General features: G+C 39.9%; 1 protein-coding gene across 8 annotated transcripts in view; it reads left to right on the forward strand.

Annotated features, from left to right (window-relative positions):
• The window catches only part of CHD9 (chromodomain helicase DNA binding protein 9), a 106,762-nt gene that overhangs the window by 14,032 nt on the left and 72,478 nt on the right, over window positions 1–20,252 (forward strand). The gene's annotated exons all lie outside the window — the stretch shown is intronic.

Here is a 20,252-nt window from a genome sequence, read left to right on the forward strand (position 1 = left end):
TGGAATGGACCCAACATTAGACAAGCAAAGATCTTTAACTACAGTTATGCTGAGGTTATTTAAAACTAAGAAAGAACATTAAATACTTGTTGTTTCATTATTTGAAAGCAAGCATACTCATCACATTTTTACTTGTACAGCTATTTTTTTGATAGATATTAATTTAGAAATTAATAGAATCTATTCAGTGTAATAATACTGCGGAATTAAAAACAATCTAGAATGTTTTATGCTGCTATGACACTTTCTAGGCCTGCTGTAATTAGATTATAATTGTAAATAAATTGAGCCTCTTAATTTCACATTATGCATTTCTCATCAGAGTTAGTTTGAGGACAGAAAGTGAAGTGGAGAAATGCACTGAAGATTCATGTAGCCTCTGCTTTGACTAATTTAGCACTGCTGATCTTTTTAACTCCACTTAAAACTGTTTTGAGTTTGTTTAAGCTAAATAATCTATTCACTTTTCATGAAGTGGAAAAAAGACGACAGAAATACAGGCTTCAACATACAGTTCTGTATGTTCAGAAGAAAAAGGAAGTTGGAAAGAGAATCTAAAATATAAACTGTCCTAAGAGAAGTTTACAACCATCTCAGTGTGTATTTTATTTATATAATAAGCATTTTAATGTCTTCTGGCTACATATATGAACATGGAATAACTGAGATTGCATGGGGAAATAATAATCCATTAACAATCTGAAATTCTATAGGACAAGGTGGTAGTCTTAATTCATAAATCGGGTGAATTTCTTTTCCCTTTTGTGACTAAATGTTTGGCACCAGATAAAGTTTAAACCAGATAATTCAGTACATTCATGAATTCCAGTATTTTGCATCTCTTTTTTTTTTTCCTTAAACTGACTTGAAATGTGCAAGGTCTTTATGCTGCAAGCACAAGCTTTCCTCCACTTGTTTTATAGCAACAGAGGGCACTGCATTTTTGGAGAGAATTTGTCTCGCCCTTGTTGACAGTTTAGCAAAGAAAGGCTGGTTGTTGTAGATGATTGCTTGGTTGGGGTCGTACCCTGGGACATCTGGATAGATCAGAATGGCATAACCTCATAGATGAGCGTGTCATCAGAGGTGGAACTAATCTTCACCTGATCAAAGTCCAGGCTTATGTGCTGCTGAGATGCACGTCCTCAATAGTCACAGGCTTTTCACCTCTGACTCTGCTGGCAGATGCCTGCCTCTTGTATCAACTCTAAATTGATTGGAGACAACTATCCCTGGGATTATTCTACTTGTAAACCTCTTGCTCTGCCATTGGTTGCTCTTCTACCTGTATTTGAAATCTTGCATGGTGAAGTTTTTATGACAGAAATACATAGTAAGCAGCAATTTACTGGAGGTACAACAAGCCAATTACTTGATAGATAGAATCATGGAATGGTTAGAGTTGGAAGGGGACCCTAAAGATCATCAAGTTCCAGCCCCCCTGCCCTGGGCAGGGACACCTCCCACCAGACCAGGTTGCTCCAAGCCCCATCCAGCCTGGCCTTGAACCCCTCCAGGGACGGGGCAGCCACAGCTTCTCTGGGCAGCCTCTTCCAGTGTCTCACCACCCTCACAGCAAAGAATTTCTTTCTAATATCTCATCTAAATCTCCCCTCTTTCAGTTTAAAACCGTTACCCCTCGTCCTATTGCTCCACTCCCTGATAAAGACACTAAAGGTCATTATAAGGTCTCCTTGGAGCTTTTTCTTCTCCAGGCTGAGCAACCCCAAGTCTCTCAGCCTGCCTTCATAACAGAGGTGCTCCATCCCTCTGATCATCTTCATGGCCCTCCTCTGGACCCATCCAACAGGTCCATGTCCTTCCTGTGCTGAGGACTCCAGAGATGTACACAGTATTCCAGGTGGGGTTTCACGAGAGCACAGTAGAGCGGTAGAATCACCTCCCTTGACTGGAGTGTAGTTGCAGTTATGGAAAACGTATAAAAGACAAGAATATAGTATTTATCAGTGTGTTTCTTACATTCTGTATACTTTAAGTGAGCCTGTAATGAGAAATATTTTGAAGTAATGAATTGATCACACTATATATAAATTCTTCACAGAAAAGATTGGCTATTTTGCATAGTCAGTTTATAGGATATGGCTCCTAAGGGGTGTTACAATACAAGATTGCAAAATTACGATACTGTTATACATATATATATATTGCTTGTGAAGCAGCGGATGAGTTTTCAGTGGGACTGAGCATAATAAAATATGTCTCAAAATCTACCCTACTTTGCATCATCTGAAAACTGAAATCTAGACATCTGTTTCAATACTGTTATACATTATATATACTGCTTGTGAAGCAGTGGATGAGTTTTCAGTGGGACTGAGCATAATAGATACTGTTATACATATATATATATTGCTTGTGAAGCAGCGGATGAGTTTTCAGTGGGACTGAGCATAATAAAATATGTCTCAAAATCTACCCTACTTTGCATCATCTGAAAACTGAAATCTAGACATCTGTTTCAGTAAGCATTCGTGTTTGGGGGTGGGGCATTAAACATTATATCTTGTGATCTTGAAATGTAAAAACCCACACCCTCCAAAAAACCATCATCCAAACCAGAAGAGCCCTAAAACCTTGTTCTTTTTCCTAAAATGCTTAATAGTGTTGGTATAGCACCCGCTAAGCGTATCTACTGCATTTGTGTTCCCTTAATTATGGTTAATTTTATAGGTGGCATATTAACAAATGTAAATCTCTGTCTGAACTTTCCTTTTAAATGTTTCTAGGAGTTGTATGCTCTGGATTTAATTCTCTGTGCTTAAAGAACAATTTTCACCTTCCTCGCAGGAGCTTAATAAGTTCTCTACCACAGTGAGGCAGCAGAAATCAGTTGTCATCTCCCAGCACCTAATAGGTTTAGTGTGTATGTACAAGTAATGAAAGTAATCCCTCCACTGACCTTCTCTGTACCGTGTTTTCTGGCTTTTTTGCCTTTCTTTCTATGGTTTTCAGAAAGGCCTGTGCAAATAGTGGGGAGTGGAAGTGAGGAGGCTGTGTCAAACGCAGACAGCTAATGAGAGGAACATCTCGGAGCTTGAGATTGAGTAGTGCAGTTCCTGCAGTCAACTAAGTCTTTTAAACTCTAGCTGTATATAATATGTTTTCATTACTAATCTATGGCTTTCTGCCAACGATGTATTCATCACTGAAGATAGCAATATTTTGATAGCTTTATTTATAGTTGAATGTGTATGAAGCATTTCCTTTTGTATATATATTATCTAAGCTTTACATAAGCTTTTTATACACTGTATTTCTTATAAAAACAACAAATTGCATAGGTTGGGGAGAGGAAGTACATGTTTGTGAGATAAGTTTGTAATATACTCACTGATGAATATTTATTATCCATTTTAATTTCTCCGTTTTTCATTTGCCTTGTTTTTCCTTTCAAAATGCAGCTGTAAAGTAAGGGAAAGACAAAAATTGCTGAACTTATAAGAACAGGGAAAATGCACTGGAGTATCTGCTTTACTGTTTTAAAAGCTCTATGAGTTTCTTAGTAATTACCATCTCTGTTGGGATTTGAATTGTTTCATCATTCTTTTTTGGAATCATTTTTGCTATAACTAATGCTTTTCTTAAATTTCCCTCAACCTTTGTCACTTGTCAAATAAATAGGCTGTCCAACACTTTGTGTATGTTTCCTCTTTAAAACTAAGTACTTGCTGTTGTAATGATTGTTATAATTTAAGATTATAATTTCTCCTAAGATAATTGCACATTCATTAAATGACTGCAATAATTGTCTTTAAAATGTGCCAAAAGAGAAGTGTTTTCGTAAAAAGTAGTTAACAGATGGCAATTATAGGAAGGAAGCTTCTGGCTGGGTCAATTTACAGGAGTAATCCTACAGATATCAAGGCGAGATTAGTTGATAAAAATAAGTAAAATACATCGTATTTTTTAAATGATATTGCAGAATAAGTGCGATTGAATAATCTAAATAATTATTTGCCAGCAGATGTCTTGTTAACACTGAAGAACTTTAAAGCAATTCAGTAACGTGAGAGAACTGGTAGAATTGTGCAGGCTTAATGTCTGGAAGAAGTGGTACCTAATTACAGAGAAAAAACAAAACCCACCTTAAATTGTCTTCTAAAGCCAGCAGCCTATACGATAGACTGTTAGAGCTCTAGTTCAGTATATGCCAAAAATTATAATTAGTTGAAGGGGAAAAAACATTTATGGCAAAAAGCTCCTATTCTTCCACTTAATTGTGTTAATGCAGCCATTTGTGCTGTGAACCGAGCTGGGAAACCCACTCAGGTGTTTCTACTTCTTCTGTCAGGGGCACTTTTCAGGAGTACAAGCTCCTCGGTGAGTTCTCTTAGTTGTACAGAGTTGTGTGCCACAGAAACAGCGCTGGGCAGAAAGCAAGGAGTGGGAAGCATCATTTTCTGCAATAAAAGCAAAATAATTGTACACGGAACCACAGCTGTGAGTGCAAAGAGGGTGCACGTGGCTCCTTGTGGGACTGTCCCTGGCACAGGTCATCACTATCCGCTTTGTCCAACACCACGACCTGAAGTCTGGATTTTTGAGTGGCTTCAGACATACCATTGTCGCTAAAACTCCCAGAGCAGCGCTTCATCTTGAGGTGTTTTGTAGAAAATCAACACTTTATAAAGTGTTAGCGAAGTGTTATTGCTGCAAGAGGAGCAGAACTTGTAAAGACGTTAACCGTAGTATGGTTGTGACACCAAAGAATCTGAAGTACAGTTGGAATTCATGTGGCTTCTGTCCAGATGGCTGTGTGCTTTGTGCGCTCCGGTTTTACAATTTGTTTTAGCTGTTAGATTAATTCTACATAGATAGAAAGAAGAAAATAATTCCTAGCACTTTGTCTACCTAACAGGCTCCTGCGTCTGGAGGGGTATGGCTTTTCTTTGTTCCTTATCAGTTAAAAACATTTGCACAAGTTCCTGGTTGCATGGATTTCCCAGACACTGTCTGGCTTCAGGTGTTGAGTGCATTGAATTTGGGAACTCTTAAGGCTAATAAGGGAGTGGATTTCTAGGATGATGAGACTTGAGAATTCTGATGTTGATTTGAGTAAGTTTGACAAATGAATCTAGGAAAGTAGCTTTAGGCTAGAAGCGGTTGACAAGTCTTAGGTTTTTGAAAGCTGTGTAATTTGTAGTAGAGATTGATTTTTCTTTCATAAATGCAGCAGGTTTTCTTTTGTGTGGGTTATTTGGCTTGTGTTTGTACTTACTTGGGTTTTTTGCTCCCTTGATGATTTACTGTAAAGGCTAGCATTTTAATTTGTATCTCAAGAAAATATTCCCAGCTTTTACATATTGCTTTTTCAGGAAAGTAATTTCAATATTGGTAGTGTATTGTCTGTGTGCACGTAATGCTATGCAATAGCATATTGAATTACAAACCAGAACTAGTTCCATAGATTGATAGGAAGGCCTCTTTTAAGAGATATTTATGATTTCACAATTGAGTTTTAGTTTGTATGTTGGAAAGAAAAGAGAAGTTGCTCTTAGTGATAAAGAAGACATTGCAAATATTTTGGTTTTGAGAATTTGGTTTTTTGTACTTTGAAACATTGTTTCAGGGGGTTCCTTTTTTTTAAACAATCTTGAAAGTTGTCTTAAAAACAATTGTTTAACTGTACTATCTGGGAACCTCACATATAGAAGCAGAGTTCTTTAATAGTATTTTAAGCAAACTTACTAGAAAAACATGACTATTGTGCTTTTTGTGACTTAAAGCTTACTATGGTTTACAGTACCTGGTTTTATACTTCAGAAGGGTAAGAAATAGCACTAGAAGATGCAATACATTGGATTGTTTTTCTTCTTTGCCAAATCATTGTAGCAGCTGCTCCTGAGGCCCAGCTATGGCTCAGCTTGATGGGAAGATTTTGTTGTAGAAGGAGCTTTGGTTCTTGCGAGTCTTAAGAGCAGCAACCAGCTGTTACAGAGCAGGTTGCCACAGGGGAGGCAGGTAAATTAATTTAAGGAATGTATGAGTGACAAAATAAGACATGTGTCTTATTGTCTTTGAGTTTAGTAACAACAATCTTTTTAGAAAGATTAGGCGAATCTATTTTGATGTGTCTGTGTTGGATCACCTCATGGAGGGTTCTGTGATCTGCAATCAGGTGGTACGATGAAATCTGATTCTGACACTACACAGGAGGCATATTTTATGGTACCAGTCCAGTGTGCTTTTTGGCTTCCTATAGTTAATTGCAAATGTGTACAGGATTTGACTGCTCTCAGGAGATTTTCAGAAGCTGTGCCCCAGCCTTGTGTGTTGGGGACAGAGCTATGAAGGAGCTCCTGCTCCTGCCTGTGCTGGACGATGTCCCTGGCAGCACCGTGCTGTCTCCAGCCAGGCTGTCATTCTGCTCTGTGTTGATAGCGGCTTCTGTTGACTTTAACTCCATTAAAATTGATAAGATTTTCTCTTGTTTTGAGCTTTACGCTGGATCTAGTCCTACCTCTTCTGCTAATAGCCAGAGTCAGTTGAGATAAAAATTATTGCCGTGCTTACGTGTCTAGAGACCTGTCTTATAAAGTTTTCTGTTTGATCCCTACCAAAAGTTCATGCTTCCTGCTGGTTTATTGGGTTTTTTCCTTTTTTTTTTTTTTTTTTAATGGTTATCCCTGTGAAGCTCTTGGATGCTAGAAATTTTTCTAGAATTTTTGTTAGGAGACTTCTGGGGAAAAATGGGTTGGTTTTTTTTTTTTTGTTTTAGTTTTTTCCCTTTACCTGAAATTGAATCCTGTTGGTCCCCACTAGTGTCCTCTGATTTGTGAACTCTATTTTCAAACCATTGCCTCTTTTTCAAAAATTCTTTTTCTGTAGGCATCTAGTTTTCCTATTCAATTAGGGGGGAAGATTTTGTTCAGGAATATTTAATTGAGAAAACTAGATTCAACAGGAATGCTTACATTAGGCTTGCATATATGCTAAAGTATTCTTTTCTATTGGAGATGCTGGCAGAGAAAGCTGTGTCATTGAAGCTGACACCAAAATATTTTAAGTTGGTTTGAATTGAAGTGGAAGACGTATGTTCCCCCTTTCATTTAACTGGAAATATGCTGTGCAGTCAGTACTAGGTTTAATGATATTAGTGAATCCCTAGCTGTTAAATTACTTTTCCTGATTTTTCTCAGTAGATCTTAATGTATTTTAAGAGCTGATTTATTTTTTTTTGTCTCACTGAAATTACAAACATTGAAAACATTTTGGTTACATGATTAGGTATTGAGGAATGTCACAAAAAAGCCATGTTCAGGGATTAAGTAAACTTTTAACTGCTGCTAGTGAATAAAATTATTGTAAATGGCGGTCTTACTTGCTAGCTTTTCTGAATATGAAATTTGCTTTGATTTCAAGATAGTTCCCGATCAGTATTTCCCTGAATCAAATCATATCTTTTTTTCACATCTGTCATCTTTCACAATCCTTCATTGTTCTGCTGTGAACAAACAGTGAAAAGGCATAGATTTTTTTTAAAAACAAACAAAATAATCAAGTGGAGGATGCCAGTATTACAGAATCGTTTCCTGGTGCTGACCAAGATGATGATCAGTTGCAGTGCTTCTAAGTTAATTTTATTTTACTATTGCACCCAATGTGCTACAAAACTTGAGCAGAATTTAGCAAATTCTCCTGTTAAAACACGCTGTGGAAGAGCATCTGTCTGTGTGCTTTGTTTAACGTGTGGTGGTTTCTCTTAGCTCGCCCAGCTCTCCTCGCTGTAGGTAATTGCAGGAGTGAGGTGTTGAGACAGGAGGTGGGCAGGTCCCTGCGAGTTCTGCATAGTTCTTGCCTACTTGCCCTTGGCTTTCATCCCTTCAGTGGGTTAAGTGACTCCTTTGAGCAGCAGAAGAGCACACACACACAAAAAAAAAGACTGTGGAGGGTTCCACAGTTTAGAACCGTTTGCCTTTGTAATCACTTCTGACTCTGGGACAAAAACCAACGGAGAGGGTCCCAGGGGGAGAGCATAAGGGAATCGTGGCAGTAGGAAACTTCAGGAGGACGAAAGGGGGGTTGTTTTGAATGATAAAAAAAATGTTTTCTTACAAGGCCACTCCCGTGAGAGGTGGAGAAGGAACGCTTTAACTGAAATTAAGTTTTGCCAAGAACCAGCTACCATTAAGGTCCCGTTGCTGCTTCTTGCAGTACTGGGGACAGGCACATTGCAGCTCATCTTGGGTATTTGGATTAAGGTCAATAACAAGCTCCTTGTGTGTTGTTCGAAACACAAGTTTGGGTGCTTTTTGATCTTCCTCTCTGGTTGGTAATGAAAAACATAAGAAAATTACCATCTCGGTGGCACGGAAAAGTAGTGGCCGTTTAGAACGTGAGCGGACAGGTAGCAACATGGGAAAATGGAAAGAGGAAAGCTCTTTTTTTCATTTAATTTGGAGTTTTTTGTAATTTTGTGTTCTGTTCTGCACCCTTGCAGCCAATTCTTTATCTACGTTAAAATCAGCATTGTTAAGGATTTTGTCATTTTTGTCACCTTGTATAAATCGTGATTTCTGTCTAAAGGTAAACAAAATTACTTGATTTAATACTAATTGAAAAGAAAATACTAGCTAAAACCTGAATGCTTTTAAAGTAAAATGGAAATTCACTGAAGGCTGTAAATCCGAATGGTGCCTGCTATTTAAATTGTTGGGCGTTTAGTGAAGAGGTTGGATAAAAGCCATCTCAACACACTCAGCTTCCTGCCCTCTGGTTTGTATGGTACGTGTAGGTTACTCCAATGTGCTTTTTTCCTTAAAAATAAAAGTTAAAACTTCAACTGCTATTTACAATGTAAAGTTTTATGCAGCTTCTAAAATAAAACCTTTTATTTAGAATCTTCTATCTATATCTACTGTGGTGGGAAATCATACAGGACAACCTTCTCAGTGAGCTCAAACCTGTGTTGGCAGTGGCAGGTGAAAGAGCTCCATGCTTCCTTCTGCCAGTTTTCAGGTTTTCCTCAATGTAAAAGACTGGAAAAAACAGAGCTTTTAGAATTTATTTAGATTGAGTTAGTGCACTTCTTTCTACCCCCTTTCCAGTTTTTAATGTAAGGTAATTTTACACGTGCAAATAATAGATATTGTATGTTATCACCTGATTATTGTTGTAATGACCAAACACAATGGTGCCTTCAGCCTCCACAGTATTTGTTTCACAGTGTGCGTTGCAGTTTGTGTTTATTTTGGTATCAGGTCATCAACATAGATATTATTACTTAGCTGTCTGGATGGCTTGGGTGCTTCAGGTCAGTCTTGGTGTTGTGCTATATGTACTTGGCCTTGAAGTTTGCTTATTGAACCCCCAGTCTGCATCTGCATGATAGTTTTACTTGAGAATACTGATCTACCAACCTGAAGTTAGCAACAGAGCTCCAGTGAATTAGGGTGAGTTGTTATAAAAAAATCTTAAAAGTTTGATATATTCTGTGTGCAACATTGCTTTTGCTTTATTTTGTGGATGGAGTATATTTCACTTTGGGTATTTTTTCGCCTTTTTTTGTTACAGGTTTGAATTTGTAATTCTTTGCACTCTGGTTACAGAGTCCTCGTGGTCTGTATTTCCAAGCAAATACAAGTTTGGTTTTTATTTGGCCCCTTGTTTTGCTTTTTGATCACACTTGCAGTTTTGGAAAAGTGCTAATGCTTAACTTCCTTTTGTGACTCATACAGCCTTAAAGTGAGCTGCTCTTTTCTTCTAGATCTTGTTCCTTTCCAGACAGGCAGTTTCTGAAGGAATCTTTTCCATTAGAGACTAATTTCCTTTGTGTCAGGAAAAAAGATTTCTTTACAGAAGCTTTGCTTCGACCATCATATTGCAAGGCTTGTTTCTGCATTTAAACCTGGGGGTTTGAACTGTCTTGGTGACTTCAGGCAACCTAACTTGAGAATTTGTCTCTTTTCCAGGACAGAAGCTGTAGAATATCAAAAGAAAAAAAAAAGCGTAGAAAGTAAGCAGTCATTTCTGAAATTGAGGGTTAGAAATATAAACTGTTACAGCAGTCTTCTCTTTGGCTTTCTTTTGGTTTTACTGTGCATAGAGAATTGAAACAAGCAATTGCAATGGAAATAAGTAGAATCTTTTCAGGATGTATTATCCTAAATTTTAAATTTCCTATATTAACCTTTTTAGAAGAGTGATAAATCGTGCCTTTCTGGGAATACGCAATTTCTTCCAAACTTCAAAATTAATAAATTTTAATTTATACATTGAAATGTGCCTTTTCAAACATAATTTAACAGTAGAGAGTGATCTTATGTGCAAACAAATTAATACTTCAATAGAGGAACAACAGTTCAAATATTGTCTTAAATGGACAAGCACACTTCACAGCATTTGCCTTCTTTAAAGTATTTATTCAGCCATTTCTTGATCTGTGTAACGTAGTACTTTGCTAAAGGAGTCCTCTTATTGGGCGCATGTTTAAAAGGCTCAGATGCACAGGTAGGAAAGAAAAAAGCAGAAGTCAGAAGGTAATGTTAGGTACTACTAAGCGTGAATTTAAAACAAGAATACCAAAGCAGGAGGTGTATAAGATTGATGTTTTGACCACTTTGTCAAAATACCTTCTGAAGAAATCCGGGTCCCTAAAGCATTTCCACAGGTCTTTGGGTTGAGTGCCTTCAGGGAAGGGGCAAGAGGACGTCCTTTAGCGGTGCTTTACCAGAACTTCTGTATGGTTTTTTTTCATCAAATGAGAATCTATATGGAAGCAAGGAGAAAAGAAGGAACGAGTAGATTAGGTGTTGTCAAAGGGTTGGATTTTGCAGGCTGTGGTAAGAAGGAATGAGTAGATTATGTGGTGTCAAAGGGTTGGATTTTGCAGGCTGTGGTTCCTATAACTGTCATGTCCTATGTGGATTCACAGAGGTCCAAGAAGGATTGAGCTCACGTTGCGTTTCCCTCAATAAGAAATTTCACTCTTCTCTCCCTGCCTGCCTGCTTCATGTCAGTGGTAGGGACATCTCTGGGAGTTCTGTTCTTCTCATTTGACTAGATTTGACCAATAGGTTAGAAATTACTGCAAGCGTGGAAGCATAAATGCACGAACTTGTATGGCATGGTTGTTACAGCCTTGAGGTTTTGAAAAGCAAGCTGCATAAAAATTGAAGAGCTGTCACTTGTCCTTTAATGTGCATCTTTAACTGTAACCTGAGAGCTGAAAAACAACCAGGCTGAATATTTTAAAGCTAAATCTTTCTTGTGAGGCTTCAGCTGAAGAATATATGGTTATCAAAGACTGGCTTCATAATAAGGGACAGGAGTGTTCCTTGCTCCCAGGGACAACTGTTCTGTCACTTGGGGATTTGGGGGCCACATTTAGGATATCTTACTGTTTTGTTTTAGATCAAGCAGCTTGGGAAAGAGGCCAAAGCATTGAGTGCCTTCAGGGAAGGGGCAAGAGGACGTCCTTTAGCGGTGCTTTACCAGAACTTCTGTATGGTTTTTTTTCATCAAATGAGAATCTATATGGAAGCAAGGAGAAAAGAAGGAACGAGGAGATTAGGCGTTGTCAAAGGGTTGGATTTTGCAGGCTGTGGTTCCTATAACTGTCATGTCCTATGTGGATTCACAGAGGTCCAAGAAGGATTGAGCTCACGTTGCGTTTCCCTCAATAAGAAATTTCACTCTTCTCTCCCTGCCTGCCTGCTTCATGTCAGTGGTAGGGACATCTCAGGGAGTTCTGTTCTTCTCATTTGACTAGATTTGACCAATAGGTTAGAAATTACTGCAAGCGTGGAAGCATAAATGCACGAACTTGTATGGCATGGTTGTTACAGCCTTGAGGTTTTGAAAAGCAAGCTGCATAAAAATTGAAGAGCTGTCACTTGTCCTTTAATGTGCATCTTTAACTGTAACCTGAGAGCTGAAAAACAACCAGGCTGAATATTTTAAAGCTAAATCTTTCTTGTGAGGCTTCAGCTGAAGAATGTACGGTTATCAAAGACTGGCTTCATAATAAGGGACAGGAGTGTTCCTTGCTCCCAGGGACAACTGTTCTGTCACTTGGGGATTTGGGGGCCACATTTAGGATATCTTACTGTTTTGTTTTAGATCAAGCAGCTTGGGAAAGAGGCCAAAGCATTAGGCCAAGGTGAAGGCATTAGAATGAGCTTCCTTGGGACAGCCAGTTAGGTTTGATGAAGTTGTAGTGACCAAGCTTAGCTCTATGTCAAGTTAGATTCACTAGAAAATCTTGCCCACAGTAAGCCTATGCTTGGTACATTTTGTTGCTCTATTTTCTATTTTCAAGATACCTGATGTTTGCAAACTGGAAAGATGGAATACTAAATCATTCTGTTACAGAATAATTAATTTTTTTTCTGTGTGTATGAATTTGTTTGGTGCTGCTAGTTCTTGCAGTTTTACAACAAATATTTGGATATTGTTTCTTTTTTATTTTTCCCCATAGCCTCAAAAATAACCCCAGGAAAATGATAGAAATGAGGACTTAGCTTGGGGAGAGGGAGAACGAAATCCAAACTTAGTCTAGCAAAAAGTCATCTAAGGATTTCCTGTTGTTTGCTTCCATTTTGGAAGGTGGTTTTGTTTTCCCTTTATCAATCTTAAAGTTAGGAAATACAGTGCTGCCTTAGTATTTTTTTTGAAGGAAGAACACAAGTTTAATAAAAGTTTTCTTCCTTTTCAAAATCAGAGAAGCATTCAAAAAAGGACATGTTTCAGTAGTTTGGTCCAAAGAAAAGCTTGGATCTATAAGTACAGTAAAAATTATTCTTAGTATCCCTCACTGCACTTTGTATTTACATTTAATATCTGTTCAGGGAGTCCCCTTACTTTGGATTTAAAATATGCAAAAATAAACTGAATTTAATCTTGTGAGGGAATACAGGGTTTACTACAGAAAAGAATAAAGTTAACAGCTTATTCTGATTTTCTTCCAATATTGTTGCTCAGCAGGCTCTTGAAGCACCACTTACTGGTGTGAGAGAATACTTCAACCAGCATTTGTTCGGTGACAGAGGGCTAGAAATTAGTGCAGTTTCAGTTAATCTTGTATTTTTCTGGAGTATAAAAGGTCATTTAAAAAAAAAATATTGGGGAGAGCTGTTCTCTTGTGCTCCTTTGCAGCATTCCACTGCCCACAGTTACAGAAGCTGGCTGCTGTTACCTGTAAAGTTAAAGTTTTCCTATTGCAAAAACAGGGCCGGGTTCCAGAAGCAGCTGACTCTTCCTCTACCTTCTAAGAATGTCTGTGATGATGTAAGATTTCCTTGGATCAATATATTTGTAGGGCTTTATCTGGGAGTTTTGAACTCTAATGACTAGGGTTTGTTTTTTTTTTTTTAAATCAGAAAGATCTGTGTTATTTTCTTGCCCATAAGTGTTTGGCGAAGTATCTTACAGATTTATTTCCAGATGCTTGCACAGGACTTGTTTCAGTGAACTGAAACCTGACTTTCCTGTTATAGAGTATTGAATTAAGTCAACTCTTTTTTTAAGAGGTCAAATAATTGTGAAAATCATCAGGTAAGATGGGTCAAGAGTGCAGGAAAAAACAGAGTAGTGGAGCTTTTTTGCTAAAACATTTTGACCCTTAGAATAGTTATTACTGAATCACAGAATGATATGGAGTTGGAAGGGACCTCTGGAGATCATCTAGTCCAACCCCTGCCAGAGCAGGTCCACCAGGTTGCACAGGAACATGTCCAGGTGGGTTTGGAGTGTCTCCAGAAACAGAGACTCCACCACCCCTCTGGGCAGCCTCTTCCAGGGCTCTGCCACCCTCACAGGAAAGAAGCTCCTCCTTATGTTTAGATGGAACTTCCTAAGGTCAATTTGTGCCCATTTCCTCTTGTCCTGTCCCTGGGCACCATTGAAAAAAGACTGGCCCCATCCTCTTGACACCCTCCCTTTAAGTATTTATAGGTGTTGATCAAGTGCCCCCTCGGTCTTCTCTTCTCCAGACTAAAAAGACTCAAGTCCCTCAGCCTTTCCTTGTCAGAGAGATGCTCCAGGCCCCTCATCATCTTTGTGATCCTCTGCTGTCCCCTCTCCAGCAGTTCCCTGTCCTTCTGGAACCAGGGAGCCCAGAACTGGACCCAGTGCTCCAGCTGGGGCCTCACCACAGCGGAGCAGAGGGGCAGGATGACTTCCCTCCACCTGCTGGCCACACTCCTCCTGATGCCCCCCAGGATGCCATTGGTCTTCTTGGCCACAAGGGCACATTGCTGGCTCATGATCCACCAGGACTCCCAGGTCTTTTTCCTCCGAGCAGCTCTCCAGCATTAAAGACTTCAGAAAATGGGTATAGGTGTGGTGTAACTCTGAAGTTGGTCTGAGCCTGGTAATTCACATCTATTGTGCATTTACAATCCCAGGGGACTTGAATATGATCATTGCATTTTTCTCATGTATTGGAGCCCACAGTTCTCTTGTGTTAAGTACAGTGACACTTCTCGTAGGGACAGCAGTAGGCAGTGGGTTTTACTGGTATTGTATGCCATTCACCAGATAGCTGTGTTCACCATTACAGGCTGGAACCAAAGAGAAGCAGGTACACGATGGGCACAGAACACGAGCCACTGAAAACGGACACGTGTCCAATGCTGTAGCTTGGCAGAGCAACCAGGATGAAGGTCTCCATTTCATTCATTTCCTGGCAATTTAATATGCTCCATTACATAGTGCCTCCTTTAAGAGTTGCAGTCAAAATAGCACACAGTTTTTATACCACTATTAAATATTCAGGATAAACAGTCTAACTATCTCTGGCACTGAGCCCCAAAAAACTGTTTTCAGAGTCTTCCAAATGGAAGCTTACGTGTGCTGGAGGCTCATTCTCTCGTGTCCGATGCTGCAGGTGCACCGTGCCCAGGTTACCAGTATCTCCTTATGCTCAACAGCAGCTCAATTTCCTTCCAGTTATTGATAAATTAAATCAGAGGCTTACTAGTTAAGAAGCTGCTACTAATCACAACTAGGGTGTCTCCCCTACAGAAGGGGTGTAACACCATTAGTGACACGTGTTACCGGGTTCTGCAGCATTTAGATGAGAACCAACCTAGAGTGTGTGACATGCAAAGCAGGTGCTTGTTTTGCCTTGGAAACAGGCCTGGTCGAAGGCTGTTGACCTTTACATTAATGTTTTCATTTCAACGGAAATGTAAAATTTGGTCATAAGCTTGGTGATTAATGTGTCATGAGGTACAAATCACAGTAACCACATTTACATTCTGAAATGGCCATTATACAAGTAAAAACTATTGCCCAGCCACACTGCTACAGTTAGCAACATTACAGATAACAAATATGGAATATGGAAAAGGTAGTGGGGTATTTTTCCTCCCCCATCTTTTTCCAATCAGTCTGTAACATGTCTATTTTCATTTGGGTTCGGTTTCACATATGTACGTCTTGAGATTCTGTATCCCTTAAACACCGAGACGTTCATTACTGATGATAACAAGCAAGAAAAAGAGGGAAGTGTATTATCAGCAGATTGAAAGAACCAAAATTTGGAATGCTTCGTTGGCTCTCTTAATAGTTCCATACAACACACCAGAGAGAATGGAAAAATGATAGAACCCCATGGATCTTCATTTGCCAGCGCTCTGGGCTTTGTAGAGCAATCCCAACAGATGGTGTGGGGCAACTGTTGAACAAGAAAATAAAAAGCAATTCAGAAGGCACTCTGAAGCAGAGGGAAAATAAAGGCTCTTTTCTGGAGAAAAGAAACCCGGTTGCATATTTAGGTCTTCCCATCAGTTGTGCAGGAGCAGCTCGATTGACCATGGAAATCTTATTGCAGTATATTGTCTGAAGAAAACCACTCCTTTTACTGGGATTGCCTTTCAGCAAAGGACAGTCCTTTCTGCACGGACCCGGGGTGACACACAGTCATATTGTAAGGAATCTTCTCTGTCCAGGGTATGAGTTCCTATCTTTTTTTTTTAATTAACGATATACTTTTTGATTTTAAATTGCCATAAAAAAATGGCAAAAACTAGAAGAGTTATTTATGCAGACTACTCTGGAAGGAAAAAGTTCAGAGTACTCGAATGGAATTCAGAAGTCACTGAGTTGAGTTTGTGCACTTTTTTTTCTTGAAGTTGCCTTGCTAAATACTATTTTCTAATTTAAATGATGAATTGATATTCTTCTAAGATTTTTCACTGTAGCAGCTCAAAAGCCACTGCAGTTTTCACATTTTGGTGTGATTATAATGTCAAAAAAATGAGAGGCTAATTTGGACAAAAAATGAACCCCAAACTATTGATTATCATTAGTTAGGGGGTTCGTTTATTTGCATTATGGCTGTGATATTGATACTATTTTGGTGACCTGACATGCACAAAGGGATTCCTTGTTTAGCAATAACCAGGGACAAAGCTGATGTGGTAATGCATGAAGATCAGGTTTCCAGGTGGCTAATTTTAGCTGCCTTCAGCACGGTTGATGTCAAGGTCATCTTGATTTTCCTCAGGACCTCGTTAGGAGGAACCCGTTAGGCTTTTGAGGCACAGGGTTCCTTGGGTGTGTGTCTTCCTGCAGCTGTGGTCTGCTGCCAGGAGATGTCAAGGAATCATTCAAGGCACTGCAAATGTAAATCTTAGCTTTTTGTTGTTTCAGACTAGTCAGGGTCAAGATGTAGCCCTTAGTGGTAGCTAGTGTTTGGGCGAGTAGATCCACAAGGGGAAATCATTATTAAAAAAAAAAAAAGTGTTCTATGTAATTAAATCAGGAACGTGTGACTCATTAAAATTCCAGGGAAAGGCATTACCAGGCCTTAGAGTTTATCAAGAATGGATGCAACTTAGGAGACATATTTAGCCTTAAAAATTCTGTGCACACACAGAGTTGAAAGTATTGCTCCTCTGCCATGAGTGGCCATGCCTAATGTAAGAAAGGCCTTCTTGCAGGAGAAGCAATGTTTGACTTACGGAACAGATAAGGCAGGATTTGAGAGGGTTTTCAAGGAGACGGACCTTTTTCTTATTTAAACTTACTTTCTTCTTGGGACTTTCTTTGTACTGATATGAGATACGTATCCTATGATTCTATATGCAGAGAATGAGAAGAAATTACCTGTTGTTGTGGAGCAACTCAACATGGCTTTAGGCCTTGAAGGGGGAAAATCCCCAATGCCTGTGAAGGTTGAGGCAGTGATTTGCCCTCGCTGTGAGAAGTACTGGTGTGCCTGGGAAGGTCTTCAAAATGCATGTCCTAGGCAACCCACACCAAAATGTTGGAGAAATGCCTTCCTGTGGGAAGCCTGCTCAGCAGAGCACTGCTGGCTGTTGGGAAGACTGCTGTCGTGGCTCTGTCTCTCAGCGTTGTCTGGTAATTTCATTGCTTTTGCAATCAGTTTGATTAAGGTATCATTCAGAGGTGTAGTGCACCTTTACTCCTGCAAGACAGCACATCAGGTTCTTTTGAATACTGCTGAGAGGATGCTCCCCTGGCTGCTGTGGGGGTCTCTATAGCGGTGGTCTTCTCTCCTCCACCCGCAGTGGTTTTTAGGGCCAGCTCTTGGTGTGAACAGCAGTAGGACCTGTACCTGCTGTGTGGTGGTGGCTTGACATGATTCCTGACAGCTTCCCCACTGCCCCCGGGAGTGTGGGGACCGGAGGGGAGGCTCGTGTCTGGCCCCCCCCTGGCTCGCTCCGTAGACCCCACAGCAGAGCAGGGTTTACTTACCTTCACTTATATTTGGATTATTATCTTTGCAACCATGAGAAGAGCAACCAAATAAAATCTTCAGCTTTTAAAGTCGTGGCTGCCCCGGGGTCTGCCTTTCTACCTTCTCCTATACCTTTGTCAGCTAAGAATTTCTTTCTTAGTGCCGTGGATGTGGTAGGTTTGTAAGCCGGGGTGGTGAAAGGATGTGCACCTTTAGGACGTTTGATGTGTGTCCCCTCTCACTAAGGTATTTTTGGCTTGGCAAAACGCTTTGTCCTCTTTGTTGTAGGTGCTGCGTAGCTTTTGAAATTGTTTTCGGTGTGCATGATGATTTATAACTGTTTATTTATAGCCACACCTTGTTTGGAAGCATGAAATGATTATCAGAATAAAAGACCTCTGCTGAATAAGATTATTTTTGTTGCTGTAGTTGCTAAGTACAGGCAGATATTGTCCAAGCGTGTTTCTGGTTCTTCTAATCTCAAAGCATTTGTGTTGCTTTCCAGTTTGGGGTTTTGTGACAATGGTGACTTCCTTGATGGAGGTTTCATTACAGCTTTATTTAGCTGAGAATGGCTGGCTGGTGCCTTCCTGCAGCTTCAGGAATGTCATTTCCACATGGTTAGAAATGTCATAGCAAAATCTAAAAAAAAAAAAAAAAACAAACAAAAAAACCACAAACCCCACGTTCTCAGTTCTCTAACAAATAGGTTACTGTTTGTGCAGACACAGAGGGTCAGCCTGAGGAATTAAAACCTACAGTAGGTTTTAATTCCTCTAGGACATTGACAATTCTAAAGGAAGGTGGTAGTAAAAGTTGTTGAGGAGTAACTCGAGAAGCAGCTTTCAGCTCTGAGGAAATTCAGCATAGGAAACTTTGGTCTATAGTACAGTATCTAGGAAGATTATTGCAAAAGAATTATGAAAAAGCCACCATTTCTATATTGACCACTTAATTATTAGGCTTTTTGTTTGTTTGTTTCTGAAATGTTAAAGAAGGTACCAATTTCTTTTAAAAATCCTCTAACCATACTGGCTTTAGTAGCATTTGACTTGGTGCTGAAATTATACCAAGAGTACATTAGGAATATTTTTTTGTTTAGCTGATCTCAAAATGCTAAATAGTATTCTATTTAGCATTTTTACTTAGTTATGAAATAATAACCCTAAAAGATTAATCACTGCAATTTGTTATGGATACTGTAAGTACAATGTAGAAGCATCTTGGCTAGAGTTATCAAAAATAAAATTAAAATTTAATAGTTTTCCATAGCAGTGATTAAGCTGCATATTTACAGAAATATCTCTGAATTTAAGTGTTAATGTTAAGAAAAGAAGCTGTTTAATGTGTTGGTGCCTCTGGGGTTTTCAGTGGACAGTGAACTACATTTTGAGATGAAACTTAAATAGAAGCAAAACTCTGATTAAGTCCTAATCTTGACAGTCTTAAAATCCTTGAAGTATTTTAAATTTTCTATGGAAAAGCAGATACATATCACAATATAGAAGTATGTATTAAGCAAAGCAGTAATCAAATCCTGGTCTTCATTCTTCTTTAATGGGCTCCTGAGCAGGCAGGATACTGCCAGGAGGGAGCTACGCTGGCAAAAGCTTCATCTTTTTTCAATGACCTTTCAAAACACAGCCGATCCTATCTTTTAGGGGTATATTTGATATGTTGAGGATACGTGTTTGAAAACTTGTCTGATCTTTTAAAGTAGGGCTGTGGAACCCCCCTGGGCGGGAGGAGGAGCTGTGCGGGGTCTGAGGAGATGCTCAGCGGGGTGAGGGCCAGCTCAGGAGTTGTCCCATTTTCTGTAGGGAACTTCTCTCTGTTTTCTTGAGATCATCTGAAAGGAGACAGTTCTCGGGCTGGTTGGTTTGATGGAGCTGCTGTAGATGACATGAGTTGGAGAAGTATCTGACTTTTCCACATCTTGGGTGGGAGACAGCTGTAGTACCTCCTTCCCTCCACTCCGCTACGAGTTGCCAGCTCATAGCAATGAATTCAATGTTAAAAAATAAGAATTTAAACGGTGTAAAAAGCTGTTTGAGGGCACAGATAGGGATTTTACCCTCCGTTTTGACAGGAGAGCGGCCACGGCGAATTGCTGTGAGTTGAGGCACCAACCCCGGCTCCTTCCCCGGGCTCCTGTCCCCTGCCGAGCGAAGGGGACCGGGAAGGAGGAGGAAGATGAGGGTGAGGATGCGGGGGAAGATAAGGGTGAGAATGAGGAGGAAGATGAGGGTGAGGAGGAGTTAGTGCCCGCGCCTCACGACGGGCAGAGCGGCCCGTTGGGGGTTAAACTGCATCGCCTAATGGCAGCGCACCGGGCAGCACCATCTGCTGGCCTACTTCCGCAGAAGGCGCTCGTGTGTGGTGGTGGTTTTTTTTTGTGTGTGGGTGGTGGTTTTTTTTTTGTTTTTTTTTTTTTTTAACGACATCTCTAATATTCATTGCTTGATGCATTTTGATGCTTTGTGCCTCCCTTCCCGGCCGCGCTTTGTGGGGATCGGGCGGCCCGTTGCCGGCCGCGGCGGAGGGCCCGGCTCCGGCGGGGCTGTGTGTGGGGGGGGGGGGCGCG

Source organism: Calidris pugnax, unplaced genomic scaffold (genome assembly GCF_001431845.1).
Source record: "Calidris pugnax isolate Ruff unplaced genomic scaffold, ASM143184v1 scaffold28, whole genome shotgun sequence".
Lineage (NCBI taxonomy): Eukaryota > Metazoa > Chordata > Aves > Charadriiformes > Scolopacidae > Calidris > Calidris pugnax.